The sequence below is a fragment of the Tachyglossus aculeatus genome, chromosome 9 (genome assembly GCF_015852505.1).
Source record: "Tachyglossus aculeatus isolate mTacAcu1 chromosome 9, mTacAcu1.pri, whole genome shotgun sequence".
Classification (NCBI taxonomy): domain Eukaryota; kingdom Metazoa; phylum Chordata; class Mammalia; order Monotremata; family Tachyglossidae; genus Tachyglossus; species Tachyglossus aculeatus.
This window is the reverse complement of record NC_052074.1, coordinates 36,216,345-36,238,842: the sequence shown is the minus strand read 5'-3', so window position 1 is coordinate 36,238,842 and position 22,498 is coordinate 36,216,345. Positions and strand designations below refer to the sequence as shown.

The 22,498-nt window shown below is 49.2% G+C and overlaps 1 protein-coding gene across 2 annotated transcripts in view; it reads right to left on the bottom strand.

Moving 5' to 3' along the window:
* MGAT5 (alpha-1,6-mannosylglycoprotein 6-beta-N-acetylglucosaminyltransferase) overlaps window positions 1–13,336 on the bottom strand; it is an 82,554-nt gene extending 69,218 nt beyond the window's left edge. The window contains exon 1 of one of the 2 annotated variants that reach the window (XM_038751539.1): window positions 13,250–13,336. The gene's annotated coding sequence lies outside the window, so the exon portion shown is untranslated. The remainder of the gene's footprint in view (window positions 1–13,249) is intronic. The other variant, XM_038751538.1, reaches the window with a different exon arrangement.
* Between the last annotated feature and the right edge of the window lie 9,162 nt (window positions 13,337–22,498).

Below are 22,498 nucleotides of genomic sequence, written 5' to 3'. Positions count from 1 at the left end.
CAGGGCATCAAGATTCAGGCAAAACTGAAGGAGGACAGGGCATTGGGCACATCTAATCTTCTTAATGACTGTGAGGCCTGGACATACCCCAGGCACCACACTGAGTGTCAAGAACTGGCCTAATGCCACCAAACCCACCCGCAAACAACTCTCACTACCAAGTGGCAAAGCAAGATCGCAATCGCTGTGATCCTGAACAGGGCCAAACCACCAACGTCACAGCAGAACTCTCCATTTCACAGCCTTCCACCGGCTGGGGCAAGGCAGGAGAATAGACGACAGCAGATACCCAACCACTGCTCTATGGTGAAATGAAATGGAGCAACTGAGGAAAAGGTGGACAGAGGGATGCTTTAAAGACACAACCAAACAAAAATGCAAATGACATGGCAGAACCACAGGAAGGTGGGAGACGCTTGCAGCAGACAGTGACCGGCAACAATGAGAAATGGAGTGACGGTCGTAGAACAGAGGTTTTGGCAAAGGTTGTGGCATCAGGAGAGGAAAGGAAAACAGCGTCAGGCACCGTGTGTGATCTGCTAGCCCACGATGTGGAAGGCATTGTCAGGTTACACCTCATCTCCTTGGGCCCCCACACACCGTAGTAAGGACTGTCAGCTTCAACCCTATGTGCATGTGCCAATGCATAAGAAAACACTTCTCCCTGCTTTGGAAGGAACACTCAGTCACATCTTCCTGCTCTGAAAGGGATCATCAGTCACACCTCCCTGCTCTGGGAGGGATCGTCAGTCACACCTCCCTGCTCTGGGAGGGACCGTCAGTCACACCTCCCCATTCTGGAAGGGACCGTCAGTCACACCTGCCCGCTCTGGCAGGGGCCAACAGTTACCCTCATCCCCACCATTTTGGAAGGGGCCATCAGTTACCCTCACCCCCACCATTTTGGAAGGGACCATCAGTCACCCCCCTCCATTCTGGAAGAAACCTTCAGTCACCCCTGACACCATTCTGGAAGGGACTGTGAGTCACCCCTTTCTTCCGATTCTGGAAGGGAACCTTTTGGCAAAAGCTCCCCATTCTGGATGAGCACCAATGGGCCTTTAAGTCCAGGCTGATCTGCGGACATCACAGAATTGAAATTGAACATCAAGGACGTGGTCAAATTGTACTTTATTCAGATGGGAGCTTAGGATCTAAAATGACTCTTGCTGCAAATGGGGCTGAGAATGTACATCCTGGTTAATCCGTCCTTAAATGATGGCTCTTTCCAAAATGAACTATAAATCCTGGCCTTCTCCTCTATCAGGTGGTGAGATCTTTGAGGGCCTGGACCATGTTTATCTGAAGAAACTTCTTAATGGCTTCTAACCCTCTGCCACGCTTAACCAGGAACTCAGCTGCCTGCTTTCCTCTGGGGCGGCACACCTGGGCCCAAACAGCCGAAACAACACCCCACCCCCACCCTCGGATCCCTGGGCCCCGCTACGGTGAGGAAGAGGGAGGACCACCAGGGTGGGCTCTCGCCCCTGCCCAATTCGCCTCTGAGAGGAGCTTTCATCTTTCTGGAGCATTCTTCTGAGACAAGGGAAAAGCACATTTCCTGAAAACTCACTGTTTCACACACTGCAATTATGGCAACCTTTTCCGAGTCCCAGGCCATACAAAGAAACCACTGTTTCCCTCACTAAAGTATGAAACAGCTTTCTCTGCCTTGAAGTCATCCATCACATGGATGCCAACCTACAAGCATACAAAAACATGGTCCTGGAAGTGTTTAGAATAGCTAAGTCGCATCCACCATTTTCCTATAGCAGTATGTAATCTGCAAACTACTTGAGTATGGAAACCTGCTCAGCGGATGGGAAAAATAAAATAAAAACTCCTCAGCCAAAAACCATGGTCAGCCTGAAACCAGAACCAGGGATTTTCTTGGCCTCTAAGTGAAATCTTCACGAAGTTCAGGTACTTGCAAGTACATGTCATACGATTCTTTTTCCCACCTCCTAGAAAAGTTCAGCACACATTCTGGCCACTACCCACGGGCCTGCCCCAATCTATCAGCCCCAGCGTTTCTTTCTTCCATTCTCGGTTGTGGGGACATGAGTGGCAGAGTGAGGATCAACCAGTCCTGGGAGGCTGGAGGCCTCCAGGGTGGCAGTAATCAGGGATGGGCTTCAGGAGCTACAGGCTGTTTACAGAACACTCTGGTGCCAGGGAGTGAGGCAAAGATCCCTGGGGCTGGTCTTGGGTTGATAGGCAAGATAACCACCAGGCACTGAGAGCAAGAGGAGCAGCATGGCCTAGTGGCAAGAGCACGGGCTTGGGAGTCAGAGGTTGTGGGTTCTAATCCCGGTTCTGCCATTTGTCGGCTGTGTGACCTTGGGCAAGTCACTTAACTTCGCTGTGCCTCAGCTACCTCTTCTGTAAAATGGGGATTGAGACTGTGAGCCCCACGTGGGACAATCTGATTACCTTGTATTTACAGTGCTTGGCACATAGTAAGCACTTAACAAATACCATAAAAAAAGAGGAACCAAAAATGGTGCCACCTCTCCCAGACCACAAAAATGCTCAGGTAATGAGGCAGCAGCAGAATTTTGCTGGAAAAGCAGCATAGTGTAGTGGACTGAGCACAGGCCTGGGAATCAGAAGGCCATGGGTTCTAATCCCAGCTCCATCTCTTGTCTGCTGTGTGGCCTATGGCCTGTCAGTTGACTTCTCTGTGCCTCAGTTACCTCATCTATAAAATGGGGATTAAGACTGTGAGCCTCTTGTGAAACAGGGACTGTATCCAATCCGATTTCCTCGTACCTACCCCAGAGCTTAAGTAAAATGCCTGGCACACATTATGCGCTTAACAAAAAACACTATTAATTAATTAATTTCAAAACCCCCTCCCATTTGAGCCTGGTATTCCCCCATCTGGGCAGCAGCATGTTAAAAATGTGCCAGGGAGGGATTAAGCAGAGTAAGAGGAGTGCCCGGGGGGAGCACATTGGACACTGTGCTCATAGAGATGCAGTGTGGCTCAGTGGAAAGAGCCCAGGCTTGGGAGTCAGAGGTCATGGGTTCTAATACTGGCTCTGCCACTTGTCAGCTGGGTCACTTTGGGCAAGTCACTTCACATCTTTGTGCCTCAGTTACCTCATCTATAACATGGGGATTAAGACTGTGAGCCCCATGTGGGACAACCTGATCACCTTATATGATGATGATGATGGTATATCCTCCTAGCACTTAGAACAGTGCTTCACACATAGTAAGCTCTTAAGAAATACCATCATCATCATCATATACGCACATGAGGCACTGGAGCCAAGATACGTGGGCACAGGAATGAAGCCGGGGTTGCTGAGAGCTTGTCCCAGAGTGACAGGGCCTCTGAGAGATTGCACTGCCCAGACAAGGTTACTGAGAGATCATCCAAGCCAGATAGGGTCGCTGAGAGATTGCTTCTGCCAGATGGAGTTGCAGAGAGATCACTCCAGTCAGAGGGGGTCACTGAGAGATCATACCAACCAGACAGGCTCGCTGAGAGACTGCTCCAGTAAGACAGGGACGCCGAGAACCCATCCCAGTTAGATTGCCAGCAATTCCCTTGGTATCAGTAGCTTCAAATCAGAAGGATTAGAGTTTCTTAATTTCATACTAATTCAGTCCTCATTTCCTTCTACTTGGAACCCTCAAATCTTTTAATTTTCTTCTCAGTTCAGTTACTCATTATCTCCTTTCAAGGTGCCAGCAAAGTCTCCCAAGGAATGAACTGTTAACCAAAGTGGAAAGGTATACAGCTATTCCAGAATCTTTTTTGGTAGATATAGTTAAAGCAAAATACCCCCTCCATTCTGGAGAGACATACATGAGGAGCACAGGGCCCCCAGACTAAACTCTGGAAAATATAACTAACAATTTCCAAACAGTGCGGACTGTACTAAAATATTAACCAACTGGAGCTTGATGATTAATAATTATGGTACCAAACCATTTACATAATTGTGCTTATCTAATCATCTGAATAGGAAATGTAAATGGGAAGGAATCATTAAGTAAGTCAACAACAAAATATCACTACCCCTTTTTTTAAAAAAAGAGGGAAGAACTCAAATTCAGTCTTCTCTTGTCGAGATCCACTTTGGAAACATCCTGTATGCAGAGCATTGTGCCAAGCTGACTGAGCCCCCCCCGTCTTTTTCCTCACCTCCTCTTCCCCTCCCCATCACCTTCCCCTCCCCACAGCACTTTTGTATATTTGTGCGTACCTATTACTCTATATTATTAATGATGTGTTTCTAGCTATAATTATATTTATTCTAATGGTACTGACACCTGTCTACTTGTTTTGTTTTGTTGTCTTTCTCCCCTTTCTACACTGTGAACCCATTGTTGGGTAGGGACTATCTCTTTATGTTGCTGATTTGTACTTCCCAAGTGCTTAGTACAGTGCTCTGCACACAGTAAGCGCTCAATAAATATGATTGAATGAATGAATGAATGAAAGTTTCTGGAAGCGCTGGACTCATCCGGACAGATACACAAGAAACCTTGGGAATCTCTTGCCCGTTGCATGAAAAGCTGTCATTTGGCCAGCATGAAACCCACAAGGAAAAAGAAGAACAAAATGGAATCTAAGGATGCTCAGCAACAAAAGAGCCTATTTGGTGGTTCAGAGAGAGGAAAGAATGACCCCATCTCTTCTATGCATCACTTGCTGGTACTAGGCCGCGCTAGATGCAAAGTTCACAGCCTTTAGCTTCCAGTGGATTCAGAGGAGACGGTCAGTACTTCCAGGCTCTAAAAACAATAGCTGCATTTCAGATGAACTACAGCTACATTTATTTCAAGACCAGACCCAAAGTCACCCAGGAGCCTTCCTACTACAGACTCACAACCTTCAGTGAGCAATACTGGCCCCGAGAGCCACGGGGCTCCTTTTCAGCCTGTCAGTTTCAGACTTCCCTTGGACCCTGACAACTAGATTTGCTTTGCATACCTGACTGATATTCTCCTCTATCACAGCTCTGTCCTACAGAAAAATAGCATTTTTACTTTCTGAAGGGCAAGCACAATATTGATTGCCTCATTTTGGTCCTTGCAACACTCCCGTGAGATAGAGGAGAGTGTTTTTACCCCCATTTCACAGATGAAGAAACCAAGGTACAGAGAAGTGCAATGATATGCCTAAGGTCTCACCACAGGCCCAGTGGCAGAGCTGGGTCTAGAACCCAAATCCTAGGACTCCAAATCTCATTCTCTTTCCACGAAACTATAACACTAAGGACCCTTGGGCAGTAAGGGTTAAAGTTGCCTTACAGCAGTGGATGGACAGACTGGCTGGAATGGTCAAACCCCATCAGAGCCCTGTCATCTGTCCAGAAGACAAGTTTAATGTTCCCTTTCAGTCTTCTTTCTCCTGACCCACCTCTTACCTCAAAGGTGTGTACATTGGTAAGTACACAGGATCTAGTGTCTCTCCAGTGCTAAAATGATGCTACCGAGGGTGAAATTCCACCTATGGCAGGGGGGTGGGGCGTGGGGTGTGTGTGTGTGTGTATAAAGGCTGATATGGGACCCGTGCTATCCTGACCACATTATGGCAACACCCAGACTGTCCTTGCTGTACTGTTATATTTGTTATAAACCTGGTGCTGTTTCTGTTTCTGCCTCCTGTCCTTCAATCCTGATGGAGCTATAGCATGGACTGCAGCACATCACGCTCCTTTGTAGACTGCAACGTGCCGTTCTCCTTCCGGATTGCAGCCTGTCCCGCATGCCTATCTGGATGGCACTGCAGCAAACCACCCCATCCCTTCTCCCCTTTCTGGATGATGATGATTATAATAATGGTATTTCTTAAGTGTTTATTATGTGCCAAGCACTGTTCTAAGCACTAGGGTAGATACAAGGTACTCAGGTTGGACACAGTCCCTGCCCCACAGGGGGCTCATAGTCTCACAATGTGGCAAACATACTCCTGGTTTGGAGTGGGGCACATGCCTTTCTGGATCGAGGCGAGGCAGGCTACTTTTCTGGCCTGCAGTGTGCTGTGCCCCTTTCTGGATTGTGGCACGCTGGACTCCTTTCTGGAGTGTTTTCCAGATAGGGAGCGTGCTAGATGATGAATACTGATCCACTGTGATACTTCCCGTCTGGCGGATCACAACCTTTTAACATTTCCTCACAGGTTCTATTCCCCAATTTTTGGAAGTTCTTTGTTACTCTGCTCTGAATTCCCACTGACTTCTGTCTGTCTATCAAAATACGGAGCTCAGTTAGAGAACTCTAGGAGGGACCAACCAGGTCTCTTTCTCAGGTGTGACAACCTTCAGCAACACACTTGTTAGTCACCTTGCAAAACTGCTAAATACTGACTAACCTCTGGGGAGATGAAGGAAATAATTGGAAAAGGGAAGCAGCATGGGCTAGGGGAAAGAGCACAGGCCTGGGAGTAAGAGACCCTGAGTTTTAATCCTGGCTCATTACCTTGGGTAAGTCACTTAACTTGTCTGTGCCTCAGTTTTCCCTCTGACTGAGCCCCATGAGGGACAAGGACTGTGTCCAATCTAAATAACTTGTGTCTACCCCAATGCTTAGAATAGTGTTTGACACAGAGTAACCACTTAACAGATACCATTAAAAAAATTGGAAAAGTGTTTTGAACATAATGGTCACCTCACTCATCATAGAAATGGCACCACATGTAGGCTACCGGCAAATAACAGTCGAGTGGATTTTCCTAGTTTTAATTTTGCAAGATTTGATTCCAGAATCTTAACTTGGTCTTCTACAATGAATGTTCGACAAAACAACACACCATTACTAGTAATTATTGAGATATTTTTATTCATTCATTCACTCATTCATTCAATCGCATTTATTGAGCAATTACTGTGTGCAGAGCACTGTACTAAACGATTGGAAAGTACAATTCAGCAGAAAAGCCTTCAAAAGATTCCAGATAACCCCATCAAGGGCATTATTTGATCAGGCAAAAAATCTCAGTCACTGGGTCTAGGCTAAACCTAGGTTCTAACATTAAGGGGTGGGTTTGAAATTAAAAGCTAACACAAGCACTTAGTACTCATTTAAATTGCATACAGGAAAGTTCACCACCTAAGTAAAAGAGAGATTTATCAACCTTCCAGACTCTTGACCATTTATTTGCGAGAAGAAAAGGAAATACATTCTAGAGTGAAACTATTCTAAATGTCTTTAGTGTTTTGAAAGAGTAGATCTCAGTCAGGAGTTGACCCGAGATTCTTGATTCCTGTCTTTCAATGTACTGGGAAGCTATAAAGGTAATCTCTTGTTAAATCTTGTTAAAAGATCTAACCTAGGTGTTACAATGGCACAAAAAGGCATTTTTATGAAACTAATCTGCTATTAGGACGGGGCTACTTTTCAGAAACTGAAGGGCGATAAGGTTTCCTAACTTCAGTAGATGTGTACAGATTTTAGACATTAAACTTAATTCTCCACAGGAGAAAATGGGCAATTTTAAGGCTGCAAATTGACTTCCTATGTCCTGCTGAGGACAGCGATTGTGTCCGCAGAAATACTGCATCCAATTACTGAGTTAACAGCAAAGTCCTTAAATATTAGTAATAGTAGTACTAATATAAAATATTCAGCACCTACTGGGTGCAATGCCTTGTACTAATCTCTGTTGTATTCTTCCAAGCGCTTAGTACAGAACTCTGCACATAGTAAGAGCTCAGTAAATTAATTCATTCATTCAACCGTCTTTATTGAGCACTTACTGTGTGCAGAACACCGTACTAAGCGCTTGGAAAGACAATTCAGCAATAAAGAGAGACAATCCCTGCCCACACTGGGTTCATAGTCTAGAGGTGGCGGGGACAGACATTAATACAAGTACATAGGCATCAATATAAATAAATAGAATTATAGATATATACATATATACATAAGTGCAGTGGGGCAGGGAGGGGGGGAAGAGCAAAGGGAGAGAGTCGGTGGTGGTGCAGAAGGGACGGGGAGCTGAGGAAAAGCGGGGCTTAGTCTGGGAAGGCCTCTTGGAGGAGGTGTGGCTTCAGTAGGGCTTTGAAGGGGGGAAGAGTGATTGTTTGGAGGATGTGTGGAGGGAGGGCGTTGCAGGCCAGAAGTAGGACGTGGGCCTGGGGTCGGCAGCAGGACAGGCGAGATCGAGGCACAGTGAGAAGGTGAGCAGCAGAGAAGCCAAGTGTGTAGGCTGGGCTGTAGAAGAAAAGGGAGGTGAGGTAGGAGGGGCCAAGGTCGGGGAGAGCTTTAAAGGCAGTAGTGAGGAGTTTGATATGGAGGTACATAGGCAACCACTGGGGATTTTGGGGGGAGGGGGGGTGACATGTCCTGAATGTTTCTTAGAAAGATAATCCGGGCAGCGGAGTGAAGTATGGACTTAAGTGGGGCGAGGAAGGAGGTTGGGAGGTCAGAAAGGAGGCTGATGCAGGATTCCAGTTGGGATAGGATGAGCGATTGTACTAATGAAGTAGCAGTTTGTATGGAGGGGAAAGGGCAGATCTTGGCGATGTTCTGAAGGTGAGACCGACAGGATTTGGTGACAGATTGGATATGTGGGTTGAATGAGAGAGCGGAGTCAAGGATGACACCAAGGTTACGGGCTTGTGAGACGGGAAGGATGGTTGTGCTGTCTACAGCGACGGGAAAGTTTGGGAGAGGACAGGGTTTGGGAGGGAAGATAAGGAGCTCTGTCTTGGACATGTTGAGTTTGAGGTGGCATGAAGGCAAGAGGAGATGCAAGCCTGGAGGGAAGGAGCGAGAACAAGGGAGGAGATGTAGATTTGGGTTTAAATACCATTGATGGACTGACTGTTTGGTAAGCACTGAGGAAGAGCAACAAAAGCACAAGACACCTTCTTGTCCACAAGAAGTTTACATTCTTACTGGGAAGGAGTCAGACAAAGACATTCGCAAGCAGTGAGATCAGAATAAAGGTGATTGTAGATGTGATTGTGATTGAAGTGCTAAGGAAGGACATAAATAAATAAGTGCAAGAGGCACCTGAGGGGTTGATGAGACTTGGGTTGGTGATAATTAGTCAGGACAGGGTTGCAGTGTGGGCAGGAGGGTGAGGGTTGGAGTGAAGAGGGTGCTGAACTCTGGCAGGTTTGGTGGGGAAGGGAATTCCGAGCCCTGAGTCCAGCATGAGCAATGGGGCGGACGGATAAGAGGGGGGTCTGGGAGGAGCAAAGAGTGCATGCAGAAGAGCCAGTGGGTGAGGAGAAGCAAAATGAAGAGACTGGCATAGACCTTTTTAGGCAATGATAAGGGGTCGGCTTGATGTGGAGGGAGGTGCGCAACTTATGGAGGGTTTTAAGGAGAAGGGAGTCATCTCCATACAGGTGGTAGCATAAGGCAGGCAAACAGATGAGCAATTTCAGAGGGCAAGTCTACATGTGGAAGAATAGGAGACCCATAACAGAGCCTTGCGGGGCACCCACAGCTAGGGGAAAAGGGATGGAAGATGAGCTAGTGAATAAAACAGAGAAGGAGGGGCCAGGGGGGTGATCCCCCAATCAGTGCTTAGAACAGTGCTTGGCATATAGTAAGCACTTAACAAATACCATCATTATTATTATTATCCAAGCTGAAGGGGTCCCAAGGCTCTCTGGTTGTCACCAACTAAGGATCACTAATTTTTTACGGTACTTGTTAAATGCTCACAATGTGCCCGGCACTCTTCTAAGTGCTGAGAAAGATACAGGATAATTACACTGGACACAGTCCCTTTTCCACATGGGGCTCGTAGCCTAAATTGGAGAAAGGAGGATTTACTCCCCATTTTACAGATGAGGTAATTTAGGCCCACAGAATTTAAGTGACTCACCCAAGGCCACTCAGCAGACGAGCGGCGGAGCTGGGATTAAAACCCAGCTCCTCTGACTCCCAGGTCCGTGCTCTTTCCACGAGGCCACCGTGCTTCTCCTGAATCCCTCCCCGAAGAATACACATCGCTCAGATCCCGCCTGCTCCGCAGGGGCATAGGTGGCTCCACCCTCATCACAGACAAAGAGGGAATCCTGTGATTTTGGCATAAACATTTCAACCATCTTTCGAAAATGGCTTTCACCATCAAAGTCAGATCTCCAGAGCATGGGCCTTGGAGTCAAAAGGACCTGGGTTCTAATCCCAGCTCCGCCACATGCCTGCTGTGTGACCTTGTGAAATGGGGATTAAGACTGCGGGCCCCATGTGGGACACAGACTGTGTCCAACCCAATTATTTACCCCAGAGCTTAGTGCAGTGCCTGGGTCATTCTAAGCACTTAACGAATACCATAATTATTATTCTTATTATTACAAAGTACCGAGAACACGCCACAGCCTCCTTCCAGCCCAGAGCCTGTTGTATGTTGCAGCCTGTTTGAAAGGGTTTTGTCATAATCGTACCAAAAGAGTTCAGAGATGTGGTTATTTAGAAGTTCAATTCTCAGTGAGAATCCTGAAAAATAGGAATCTGTGCAAGTACTAGGCACTACACTCATTGCCCCTGTACTGAATGCTTGGGAGAGTACAACAATAGCAAGATCCACATTCCCTGCCTTCAAGGGATGCACAGTTTACTGGGAAAGAAAGACAAAAATGACTTACAGATATGGAAAGCAGGAGGAAGAAAAAATATGAGGCTAAAAACGGCATTAAAAAGGACAGGATGAAAAACTGTTCGAATAAGCAAATCTACAGATAAATAAATATAAACATATGCACATAGCTATGAGTGCTGAGGACAGCCCTAAGAGATGGTCAGAGAAGACAGCCAGGCAGATTTGATCAAGGTAACCAAATTTTCTTCCCAGTCATCCATCACCAGGACCAACACCAGGAGGGGGAAAAATTGCATCAAGAGGAGTGGCCAGCCCTGAAGCAGTGTCAGGAGCACAAACAAGTAGCTAAGAGCACAATGAATCCACCTCCCCCAGAGCTAAGTGTTCACCTGGTCAGGGCTCTGCTCTTCTTAGGGTTCCTCAAATTCTTTGGGATCTGCCCGTCTAGCGGGTCTTACAAGGAGTCATACAATTAACCTCAGTTCCTTCGTCTCCTTCCCTCCCCACCCCACCTCAACCCCTCAGGTCGCCATTCCTCAAACAAGCAGATGAGGAGGGGGGGGCCAGGTCCGTGGTGCCTAAGGAAGTCTTGGCCCAGCAGGAGCGGTGACAGCTGGAGGAAGAAGCTTTGAAGAGGCGAGTTAGGAATGAAGCTGTGACTTCAAAAGCCTAGCTGGCATTTTAGGCCATTGGCTTTTAAGGGGAAATTGCGTTTGGGGAAAACTGCGCGATTCTCTAAGATAGGAATAAACAAGTGGTTGAGACAGATGAGATAAACACACGGCCTAGGTGGCAGCCACTCCCAAACCCCTGAATACTAAAACCGTGAGCACTGGAGCCAAGGATCTGAGGCTGGAGCCAGGCGTTCACCTACTGGGCCCTGGCCGGGAAATTGTCAGTATTCGGCGGGTTACTCAACAGTTCCTACTAAACGGGTCCCGGTCCGGTGCGCCGGGCCCTCCCTGCCCGCCAGCTGAGAGTCCGTGGGAACCAAGATGCTCCCTCCTCTCCCCTTCCCCTGAAGAGATGTGGTCTGGGGTGGGGCGAGCCAAGGGCAGGGCAAGAGAGCACAGGGACATTTAAATTCAAACTGTGAGGGGGAGGACGAGGGTGAGAGGCAGATGCAAAATCACCACAGCATCAGAACGGCACAGGGGCTCTGTCCTTGCCTTGGCTCCTTCTGGATGTCTTGGGCCAGGGGAGCAATTTATTCATTCATTCAATCGTATTTATTGGGCGCTTACTGTGTGCAGAGCACTATACTGATCGCTTGGGACGGCAAAATACAACAATAGTGGCATTCCCTGCCCACAGCGAGCTTGCAGTCTAGAGGGGTTCAGCCGGGGGTGTTAATTGGCCGAGACAGAGAGCACAGAGGAGCGCGCGCGCACACACAGACACGCGCGGGTGTGTGTGTGTGTGTGTGTGTGTGTGTGTGTGTGTGTGTAAAATCTCACACTACACTGCGTCCCGACATCCCCAGCAGCTCCCATCCGGAGCAAACCTGGCCAAGGGTGAAGCAGGGACCCCAGGCGCCAGGGTCGGGGGGGGGATCGACAGCCCCAGCGTCAGCCCCTGCCCCAAACCTCACCCTGCCGACATCGAACGAGGGGCAGCGAGGACGGCCCGATTCTCCCCCGCCCCACCCTGCGGTCTTCAACGGCAAGCCAGGCCCAGCCCGTCCACCCCAAGGAAAGTCCGCGGGGCGGGAGCTTTGGGGAAGGGAAAGTGGCCGCGGCGTTGTAGCCCGGCCCCGCAGCCCGGCCCCGCAGCCCGGCCGGGGGGCTTCCTCCCTCCCTCCCTCCCTCCCTGGGCTGCCTTCAAAGCCTGGCCCGGGGGTCTGTCAGCCCGGGGTTTCGGGGCTCGATTGAGCGGGCGGGGCCCCCCGCCACCAACCCCTCCCCACCCCGGGTCCTGCCCCCGGGCCCCCAGCCCCCCGGGCCCCCAGCCCCCCGGGCCCCCAGCCTCCGAGGCCCGATCCGGGGCGGAGTCCATCTCTCTGGGGTTGTCCCCAGGCCCCCCCGAAAGCTGGGAGTGGAAGCGGGGGTGGGCTCTCTTTGCTCCACTGAGCGTATTTCTCCCCAACTGGCCCCAGCTCCCCCAGCCCCGGGCCCCTTAGGTGAGGTCCTGGCCTAGGCGGGGGGCGGGGCAGGGGGGCAGAGGGGGGGAGAAGCAGGGGGCGTCCCCTCCCCAAGACCAGCCCTTTAAACCTCCCTCCTGGGGAAGGGGGACTCCCGGTCCCCCCCAACCCCCGCTCCAATTAGCCCCTCGGCCCCGGGCCCGGGCGGCCCCGCCCCCAGCTCCTGGGATCCCGGGCTCCAGGGCTGTAGGGGTCCAGGCCTGGGGGCTCCCGGGCTCCAAGGGCTACCGGCCTCCCGGGCTCCCAGGTCTTAGGGCTGTAGGGTTCCAGGACTCCAAGGCCTTCGGGGCTCCAGGGCTCCCCGGTTCCGGGCAGGGATGCGGCAGGGGCGGGCCACGGCCACCACCTGGGACTATCCGCTGTCGCAGGCCCCGCTAGGGCTCCGGTTGTTCCCGGCAGCCTCCCGATCCCGCTCCCGATCCTATTCGGGCTCCTGCTCCTCCAGGGAGCTCTCCGCGGGCCGAGGGGCGGGCGGCTCCGCCCCAAGAATGGAGCCCTGCCCCGCTCCGCTCCGCTCCGCTCCGCTCTCCTCTCCTGCCCTGCCCTGCCCTGCCCTGTCCTGCCCTGTCCTCCCCTGTCCTCCTCACCTCGCCGGCGGCCTCTCGTTCAGCCGCAGCCGCCGCCGCCGCTCGGGGAGAAGCCGATCCTCCGCGGTCCCTGCCTGGCGGGAGCCGGTGGACGCCGATCCCGGGGCCCCCGCCGGGCCGGGCCGGGCCGGGCCGGGCCGGGCCGGGCCGGGCCTGGCCTCCGGGCGGGGGGGTGCACGGCGATCCCGGGCCGGGCCGGTTCCCCTGGGTCCCCGGGTCCCCTGGGCGGGGGGTGGACCGTGAGCCCGGGCCGGGGGTGGAGCGCGATCCCGGGCCGGGGATGGAGCGCGATCCCGGGCCGGAGATGATGGAGCGCGATCCCGGGCCGGAGATGATGGAGCGCGATTCCGGGCCGGAGATGATGGAGCGCGATCCCGGGCCGGAGATGATGGAGCGCGATCCCGGCCGGGCCGGGCCGGGTCCCCGCCCCGGGGAAGCGATGGAGCGCGAAGCGATGGAGCGCGAAGCCGGGGCCGCGACACCTGGTGGAAATGGATGGCGAGCCCGGGCCAACGCCGCCGCCGTGGCCGCCGCCACTCACTTCTCCTGCCGCCACTGCTGCAGGGTCGCCAAAATGGACCGAGCAGGGACGGTCTGAAAATTCCCAGTCCTGCCGGGGACCTTACACATACAACACTACTGTATACACACACACACACACACACACACTCACTCACACACACACACACACTCACTCACACACACACACACACACACACACACACAGACTTCCGCGAGCCCCGCCAGGAAGAAGGAGGGCTCATCTAGAAATGCCTCAACCTTCCTCCAGCCGCTTCCTCCGGTGTCTGGGCGGTTGCACCAGGCGACTGGGACCTGTGCCAGGAATGTCACGTACGGTCCCCGCCCGCCGAGCTCTCGGCCCGGGGACCGTCTACAAATACACAATCCCAATCAGAGAAGAAGACGCTTTTTTTACACACCCTCCTGCACAGGCATATATATATATATATCACACACACACACACACACACACACACACACCCGCCCTACCCCCCCCCCCCCCCGCAGCCAGAAGAAGTTGCGAATGAGATGACGATTACGCACGGTTAAAGGTCATTTGCTGAGTTCTGAATTGGCCGGAGACTCCATCCAAGACCTAAATTCAGACTACTGGAATTTCAAGACAATCAGACCTTGGGTACAACTAATAGAAACCGTGGGTTGCCATGAAGTATCCGTCTACCCCCACTTAGGCTGTAAGCTCTTTGAGAGCAGGAATCTAGACTGTGAGCCCGCTGTTGGGTAGGGACCGTCTCTATATGTTGCCAACTTGTACTTCCCAAGCGCTTAGTACAGTGCTCTGCACACAGTAAGCTCTCAATAAATACTATTTAATGAATGAATGAATGAGTCACGTCTACTCACTTTATTATACTCTCCCAAGCTTTTAGTTTAGTGCTTTCTGCACACAGTTGGTGCTTAGTAAGTACTGCCCGTTGATTGATTGATCGGTTGATCGATTGGCCTTGTGAGATGAGGTGAAATGAAAATGCCGTACTCTGCTGGCGGGGCAGCCTAATCACTTACCGAAGTTGTATAACCAACTTCGATACTCGGTAGTGTTTCAGTTACCAAAGAATGGGGTTATCTGGAGCTTGAAGCAGGAGCAGTCAGCAAATACCCAGGAAACAATCAATCGATCAACTCATGGTATTTTTTGAGCACATACTGAGTGCAGAACACTGTACTAAGCGCTGTCACAGAGTTGGAAGACACATTTCCTGCCACAAGGAGCTTACCGCCTAGAGGGGGAAACAGACGTTAAAGCAAATTCCGAGTATGTATACAAGTGAAACTGGCCAGAAAGCCCTTTTATTTAGGTTTCCTAGATGATTTCTGTCTATTATGGCGCTGACCAGATATTGGATTTCCACAGTTTTCCCCCGCAAAGAACCTATCTGCTTTGGTTTGAGGATGATTTTAGGATAAAACTCATAGCAGTGAAAGAAATAAAAGCAGCACGGAAATCAGGGGACCTGGGTTCTAATCCCAGCTCTGCCACTTGTCAGTCAGTCATATTTATTGAGTACTTACTGCTTGGAGAGTACTATATTAAGGTTTTGGGAGAGTACAGTGTAACAATACAACAGACACATTCCCTGCCCTGCCTGGTGTGTGACTGTGGGCAAGTCCTTTAATGTCTCTATGCCCTAGGTTCCTCATCTGTAAAATGGGGATTAAATATCTGGTCTCCCACCACCTCTGACTGTGAGCTAACTGAGGGATGGGGCTGTATCCTTCGTAATTATCTTTCCCCCCGCCCCAAAATGGTATTTAAGGATAGTAATAATAATAATAATAATAATAATAATAATAATAATAATGGCATTTGTTAAGCACTTACTATGTGTGAAGCTCTGTTCTAAGCACTGGGGGGATACAAGGTGATCAGGTTTTCCCTTGTGGGGCTCACAGTCTTAATCCCCATTTTACAGATGAGGGAACTGAGACTCAGAGAAGTTAAGTGACTTGCCCAAGGTCACACAGCAGACATGTGGCAGAGCCGGGATTAGAACCCACGACCTCTGACTCCCAAACCCGGGTTCTTTCCACTGAACCACGCTGCTTCTCCTACATGAATGTACATTCATTCATTCATTCATTCATTCATTCATTCATTCAATTGTATTTACTGAGTGCTTATTATGTGTCAAGCACCATTCTAAGTGCCAGGGCGGGTACACATCAATCAAGTGGGACACAATCCTGTCCCTCATAGGGCTCACAGTCTAAGGAGGAAGAACAAATAGTGCTTACAACAGTGGTTGGCACATGGTGTTTAACAAATACTATCATTATTATCATTATTATTCATTCCCCAGTTTACAGATGAGGCAACTGAGGTACTAAGAAGTTAAGGGACTTGTCCAAGGACACACACCCTGCTCCTCTATCTAGCCCAGGATTTAGTACAGTGCTCGGTACAGATATCTACTGTATATTCTATTTCCCGAAGCACTTTCTCTTTACTTAGCTCATTTTCATCCTTTCAACTCCCCTAGGAAGGCTGGTATTATAATTCCTTTTCGGCAGATAACGAAACTGAGGTCCAAAAAAGTTTAACGATTTACCCAAGGTCTCACAACCGGCAAGTAGCAGAGCTGGGACTAGAACTCGGCCCCTCTAGACTCCCTCTCTTCCCACCGTCCCATGCTACTACGCTAAGGATCGAGCTTCGGGAGTCTAGATATTCTGCTGGGAATCTCCATAAAGGCAGAACTTTCTCGACTTCAGTTTTGGAACAAACTCCAATCTCAGGGAACCCGTGTTTAAAGAAACCAGCTTCAGCCTTGTAGGAGAGGAAGGGCGAAGGAAGCAGAGCGCCGTCTGGTAACAGAGTGATTTTCTGCACCTACTCAGGATTCTGTGGGTTTCACTTTCTAAACGGTCTTTTTGGATGGTGTTTGTTAAGCACTTACTATGTGTCAAGCACTGTTCTAAGCACTGGGATAGATAAAAATGAATCAGGTTGGACACGGCTCCTGTCCCATATGGCGATCACAGTTTAAGTAAGAGGGAGAACAGGTACTGAATACCCATTTTATGGATGAGGAAACGGACACACTGAGAAATTAAGGGACTTGCCCAAGGTCATGCGGCAGACAAGTGGCAGAGCCTGGATTAGAACCCAGGCCCTCATTCTCTCCACGAGGCCAAGCAGCTCCTCCACCCCTCCGAGAGTGTTCTGAGCCCGAGAACTCTCATCTCTGCGAGAGAAGCAGTGTGGCCTAATGGAAAGAGCAGGGGGCTGGGTTTTAATCCCAGCTCTTCCAATTGCTTGCTTGGGGCCTTGGGTAAATCGCAACTTCTCTGGGCCTGACACCTCATCTGTGAAATGAGTTGTCCCTCCAACTTAGACTATGAACACCGTATGGGACAGGGATTCTGTCTAACTGATAAACTTGGATCTACCTCAGTGCTAAGAACAGCACTTAATGCATAGTAACTGCTTAACAATTTTCATTAAAAAAAGAGTGGAGGGGGTTTTATCAATCAATCGATCAATGGTACTTTTTGAGAGCGTACGGTGTGCAGAGCACTGTACTAAGCACTTCAGTGAGTACAGTGCCATAGAGTTGGATGACACAATCCCTGACCTCAAGATGCCTACAATCTAGTGGAGACAGACATTGAAATCAATCAATCAATAATATTTATTGAGCACTTACTGTGTGTAGAGCACTGTACTAAGCACTTGGGGGAGTACAGTATGACAGAGTTAGTAGATACATTCCCTGCCCACCAGGAGCTTACAGTCTAGAAGGGGAGGCAGACATTAAAATAAGTTACAGATATGTACATAAGTTCTGTGGGGCTGCAGGCCACTTTAAAGTGCTTAAAGGGTACAGGTCCAAGTGCATAGTTGCCCCAGAAGGGAGAGGAAGTTGGGGAAATGAGGGCTTAGTAAGATAAGGCCTCTTGGAGGACATGTGATTTTAATGGGGCTTTAAGGATGGGGGTGATTGGCGGTCTGTCCTACATGATGGAAGAGGGAGTTCCAGAAGTCGATGGTGAGATAGGTGAAATCAACATACAGTGAGTAGGTTGGTGTTGAAGGAGAAAAGTATATGGGGTGGGTTGTAGTAGGAAATCAATGAGGTAATATGTGGGGGGTGAGCTGACAGTGCTTTAAAGCCAATGTTTGATGTGGAGTTTCTGATTAATGTGGAGTTTCTCTTTGATGCAGAGGTGGATGGACAACCATTGGAGGGTTTTGAGGACTGGGGAGATGTGGACTGAACAGTTTTTTAGAAAAATGATCTGGGCAGCAGAGTGAAATAAGGACTGGAGTGAGGAGGGACAGGAGACAGGGAGATCATCGAGGAGGCTGATGCAGTAATCAATACGGCATTTAAGTACTTGATCACAGTGATAGCAGTTTGTATGGAGAGGAAAGCACAGATTTTAGTGATTTGTGAAAGCTGAACTGACAGGATTTGGTGCCAGATTGACTATGAGGGCTGAAATAGAGAGATGAGTCAAGGTTAATGCCAAAGCTTTGGGCTTGAGAGACAGGGAGGATAGAAGCAGTGTGGCTCAGTGGAAAGAGCACGGGCTTTGGAGTCAGAGGTCATGAGTTCAAATCCCAGCTCTGCCGCTTGTCAGCCGGGTGAAGTCACTTAACTTCTCTGTGCCTCAGTTACCTCATCTGTAAAATGGGGATTAAGATTGTGAGCCCCACGTGGAACAACCTGATCACCTTGTATCCTCCCTAGCACTTAGAACAGTGCTTTGCTCATAGTAAGCACTTAACAAGTACCAAAATAATAATAATAATAATTATTATTATTATTATTATAATGATGGGAAATATCGGGGAGAACAGGGTTTGGGTGGGAAGATGTCTTGTGTGTTAAATTTGAGGTGTCAGTAGGACATTCATTTAGAGATGTCCTGAAGGCAGGAGGAAATGCAAGAGGGCAGAATAGAAGAGGTCAGGACTGGAGAGGTAGATTTGGGAATCATCTACGTAGAGATAGTAGTTGAAGCCATGGGAATGAATGGTGTCTCCAAAGGAGTGGGTGTAGATGGAAAATAGAAGGGGACTCAGAACTGAGCCTTGAGAGACTCCCACAGTTAGAGAGTGGGAGGCAGAGGGGGAGCCCGTGAAAGAGACTGAGAAGAAGCGGCCATAGGACGAGGTAGGAGGAGAACCAGGAGAGGACAGTGTCAGGAAAGCCAAGGTTAGATTATGTTTCCAGGAGAAAGGGGCAAGCCACTCTGTCAAAAGCAGCCAAGAGCTCTAGGAGGATTAGGATAGAGTAGAGGCCATTAGATATGTTATTAATAATAATAATAATAATAATAACTTCTAAGTGCTTACTATGCGCTTAGAAGCACTGTTCTAAGCACTGGGGTAGATACAAATTTATCAGGTTGTCCCACGTGGGGCTCACAGTCTTAATCCCCCTATTACAGATGAGGTAATGGATGCTCAGAGAAGTTGTGACTTGCCCAAGGACACACAGCTGACAAGTGGCAGAGCCGGGATTAGAACCCACGACCTCTGACTCCCAAGCCCATGCTCTTTCCACTAAGTCACGCTGCTCTTAAGAAAGAGGTCATTAGTGACCTTAGAGAGGGAAGTTTCTGTGGAGTGATGGAGGCAGAAGCCAGATCGGAGGGGTGTCAAGGAGAGAAGTGGAGTAGAGGAAGTGGAGGCAATGGGTGTTGACAACTTGCTTAAGGAATTTGGAGACGAGTGGTAGCAGGAAAATAGGGTCAACAGCGGGTTTTTTTAGGATAGGGAATTCATGAGCATGTTTGAAAATGGGGAAGAAGTCACCTGGAAAGTGAATGGTTGAAGAAGGCAGTCAGGGTGGGAAGAAGGGAGGGGGCAAATAATAATAATTATTATGGTATTTGTTAAGCACTTACTATGTGCCAAGCACTAAGCGCTAGGGTAGATACAAGGCTACCAGGCTGTCCCACGTGGGGCTCACAGTTTTAATCTCCATTTTACAGATGAGGTAACTGAGGCACAGAGAAGTTAAGTGTCTTGCCCAAAGTCACACAGCTGACAAGCGGCAGAGAGGGAATTAGAACCCACGACCTCAGACTCCCTAGCCCGTGCTTTTTCCGCTAAGCCACGCTGCTTCTCATGATTTGATAAGGTAAGGAGGGTTGGGGTCAGAGGTGCAGATCGAAGCGTGTAGGCAGAGGGAGATCTCTTGAGATACTGCCGGAAAGATGGGAGTTGAAGAAGGGGTAGGAGATGGAAGGACTGGAGAAGAGTAGGGGTGATTTTAGGGAGCTCGATCCTGAGAGTTTCGATTTTATCAGTAAAACATGTGGCCCGGTAATTAGGGGCAAGAGATGGGGTGGGGGGAGACGGGGTTTTGAGGAGGAAGTTAAACATCTGAAACAAATGGCGAGGGCAGTGGACATGTGAGTCAATAAGGATGGAGAAATGATGTTGCCGGATGGAGAAATGATGTTGCCGGATGGAGGAAAAAGCAGAGTAAAAGCAGGTGAGGAGACTTTTGAGATGGAAGAGGTCATTCTGAGGTTTGGGCTTCTGCCAGAAGCACTCTCTGTAGCTCAGGCACTGGAACAGAGGAAGTGGACTATGGAGGTGATACAGGACTGCATTGGTTAGTCATATGAGGTCAGTGGAAGGCCACTGGAGCAATGAAGTTGATTAGGACGGAGAGGGCAATGTTAATGGCATCAACGTTAAGAGAAGGTAGTTTCAATCATTTTTTTTAGCACATATTGTGTTTAGAGCAGTGTATTAAGCACCTGGGAGAGTACAGTATAACAACTGGTAGTTGTATTCCCTGCCAAGCAGTATGTAGTCTAATTCGTGTATGGAGACCAAATGCAGTGTGATAGGGCACGATGACCTTAGAAAATTGGAGGGGGTCAAAAGATCAGAGGTCTCTGTGGGGCACAGGACAGATTTGTGTGGAGCGACTGTGTACAAGAGAAGGCGGGTGAGGAAGTTGTGGTTGGCAGAATTTCAGAGTTGGTGAGGTTAGAGATCGTACAGCGACTAGAGATAAGGAGATCAAGTGTATGCCCAAGTTGGTGAGTGGGTGAGGAGGGTTGGAATAGGAAGTCAGTGGAGTTGAGGATAAAGGTTAAATAAATTATGGATAGGGGAAATGGCAGAGTATAATGATATGTACATAAGTGCTGTGGGGCTGGAGGTGGTGTGAATTCATTCATTCATTCATTCAATGGTATTTATTGAGCACTTACTGTGTGCAGAGCACTGTACTAAGCCCTTGGGAAAGTAAGATATGACAATAAACAATGATATTCCCTGCCCACAACAAGCTTACGGTCTAGAGGTGGGGAGACAGACATCAATTCAAATAAATAAAATTACAGCTATGTACATTTAGTGCTGTGGGGCTGGGAAGCGGGAAGAGCAAAGGGAGCAAGTCAGGGTGATGCAGAAGGGAGTGAGAGGTGATGAAAAGTGGGGCTTAATCTGGGAAGGCCTCTTGGAGGAGATGTGCCTTCAATTAGGCTTTGAAGGAGGGGAGAGGAGGAAGGGCATTCCAGGCCAGAGACAGGATGTGGCTAGGGGTCAACGTGAGACAGGTGAGATCGAAGCACAGTGAGAAGGTTTGTGTTACAGGAGCAAAGTGTGCAAGCTGGGTTGTAGGAGAGGAGCGAGGTGAGGTAGGAGGGGACAGGGTGATGGAGTGCTTTAAAGTCAATGGTGAGAAATTTTTGTTTGAAATGGAGGTGGATGGGCAACCACGGTAGTTTTTTTAAGGATTGGGGAGACATGTCCTGAACACTTCTGTAGAAAAATGATCTGGGCAGCAGAGTGAAGTATGGACTGGAGTGGGGCGAGACAGGTGTTTGGGAGGTCAACAAGGAGGCTAATCCTTGTGAGTGATTGTATTAACGTGGTAGCAGTTTGGACAGAGAGGAAAGGGTGGATTTTAGCGATGATGTGAAGGTGGGACCAACAGGATTTGGTGATGGATTCAATATGTGGGTTGAATGACAGACAAGAGTCAAGGATAACGTCAAGCCTTGTGAGACAGGAAGGATGGTGATGCCATCTACAGTGATGGGAAGGTCAAGAGGAGAACAGTGTTTGGGTAGGAAGACAAGGAGCTCTGTTTTGGACATGTTAAGTTTGAGGTACAGGAGGACATCCAAGAAGAGACGACTTGAAGGCAAGAAGAGATGTGAGACTGGAGAAAGGGAGAGAGAAGGTGAATATAAAAGCACCTTAGTGTTTCAGACCCAAGTGCCTGGATGACAGGAAGGGAGGGATAATAGGGTGGGGAAATTGAAGGATGAGTCAGAGAAGGCCTCTTGGAGGAGGTACGATTTTAGTAGGGCTGAAAGGAATTCTCAGAGAGTGTTCTGAGCCCTGTTCTCCACATTGTTGCTCAGATCATCTTCCTGAAATATTGTTTATCATGTGCCCTCTCCATGGAAGCCTTCTGCTGCCCCTCTGCTCCAGGAAAGCCCTCTGTTCCCCCTTGCCCCACTTCAGCTCCATGGAGGCTCTCTGCTCCCACAAGGGCCCATCAAGCAGGAGTAGAGCTCTGTAATCAATGAAACAATCAATCAATTATATTTATTGAGTGCTTACTCTATGCAGAGCACTGTACTAAGTGCTTGGGAGAGTATAATATTATTATATTATATAGAAGCAGTGAGGCTTAGTGGAAAGAGCATTGGATTTGGGAGTCAGAGGTCGTAGGTTCTAATCCCAACTCCGCCACTTGTCTGCTGTGTGACCTTGGGCAAGTC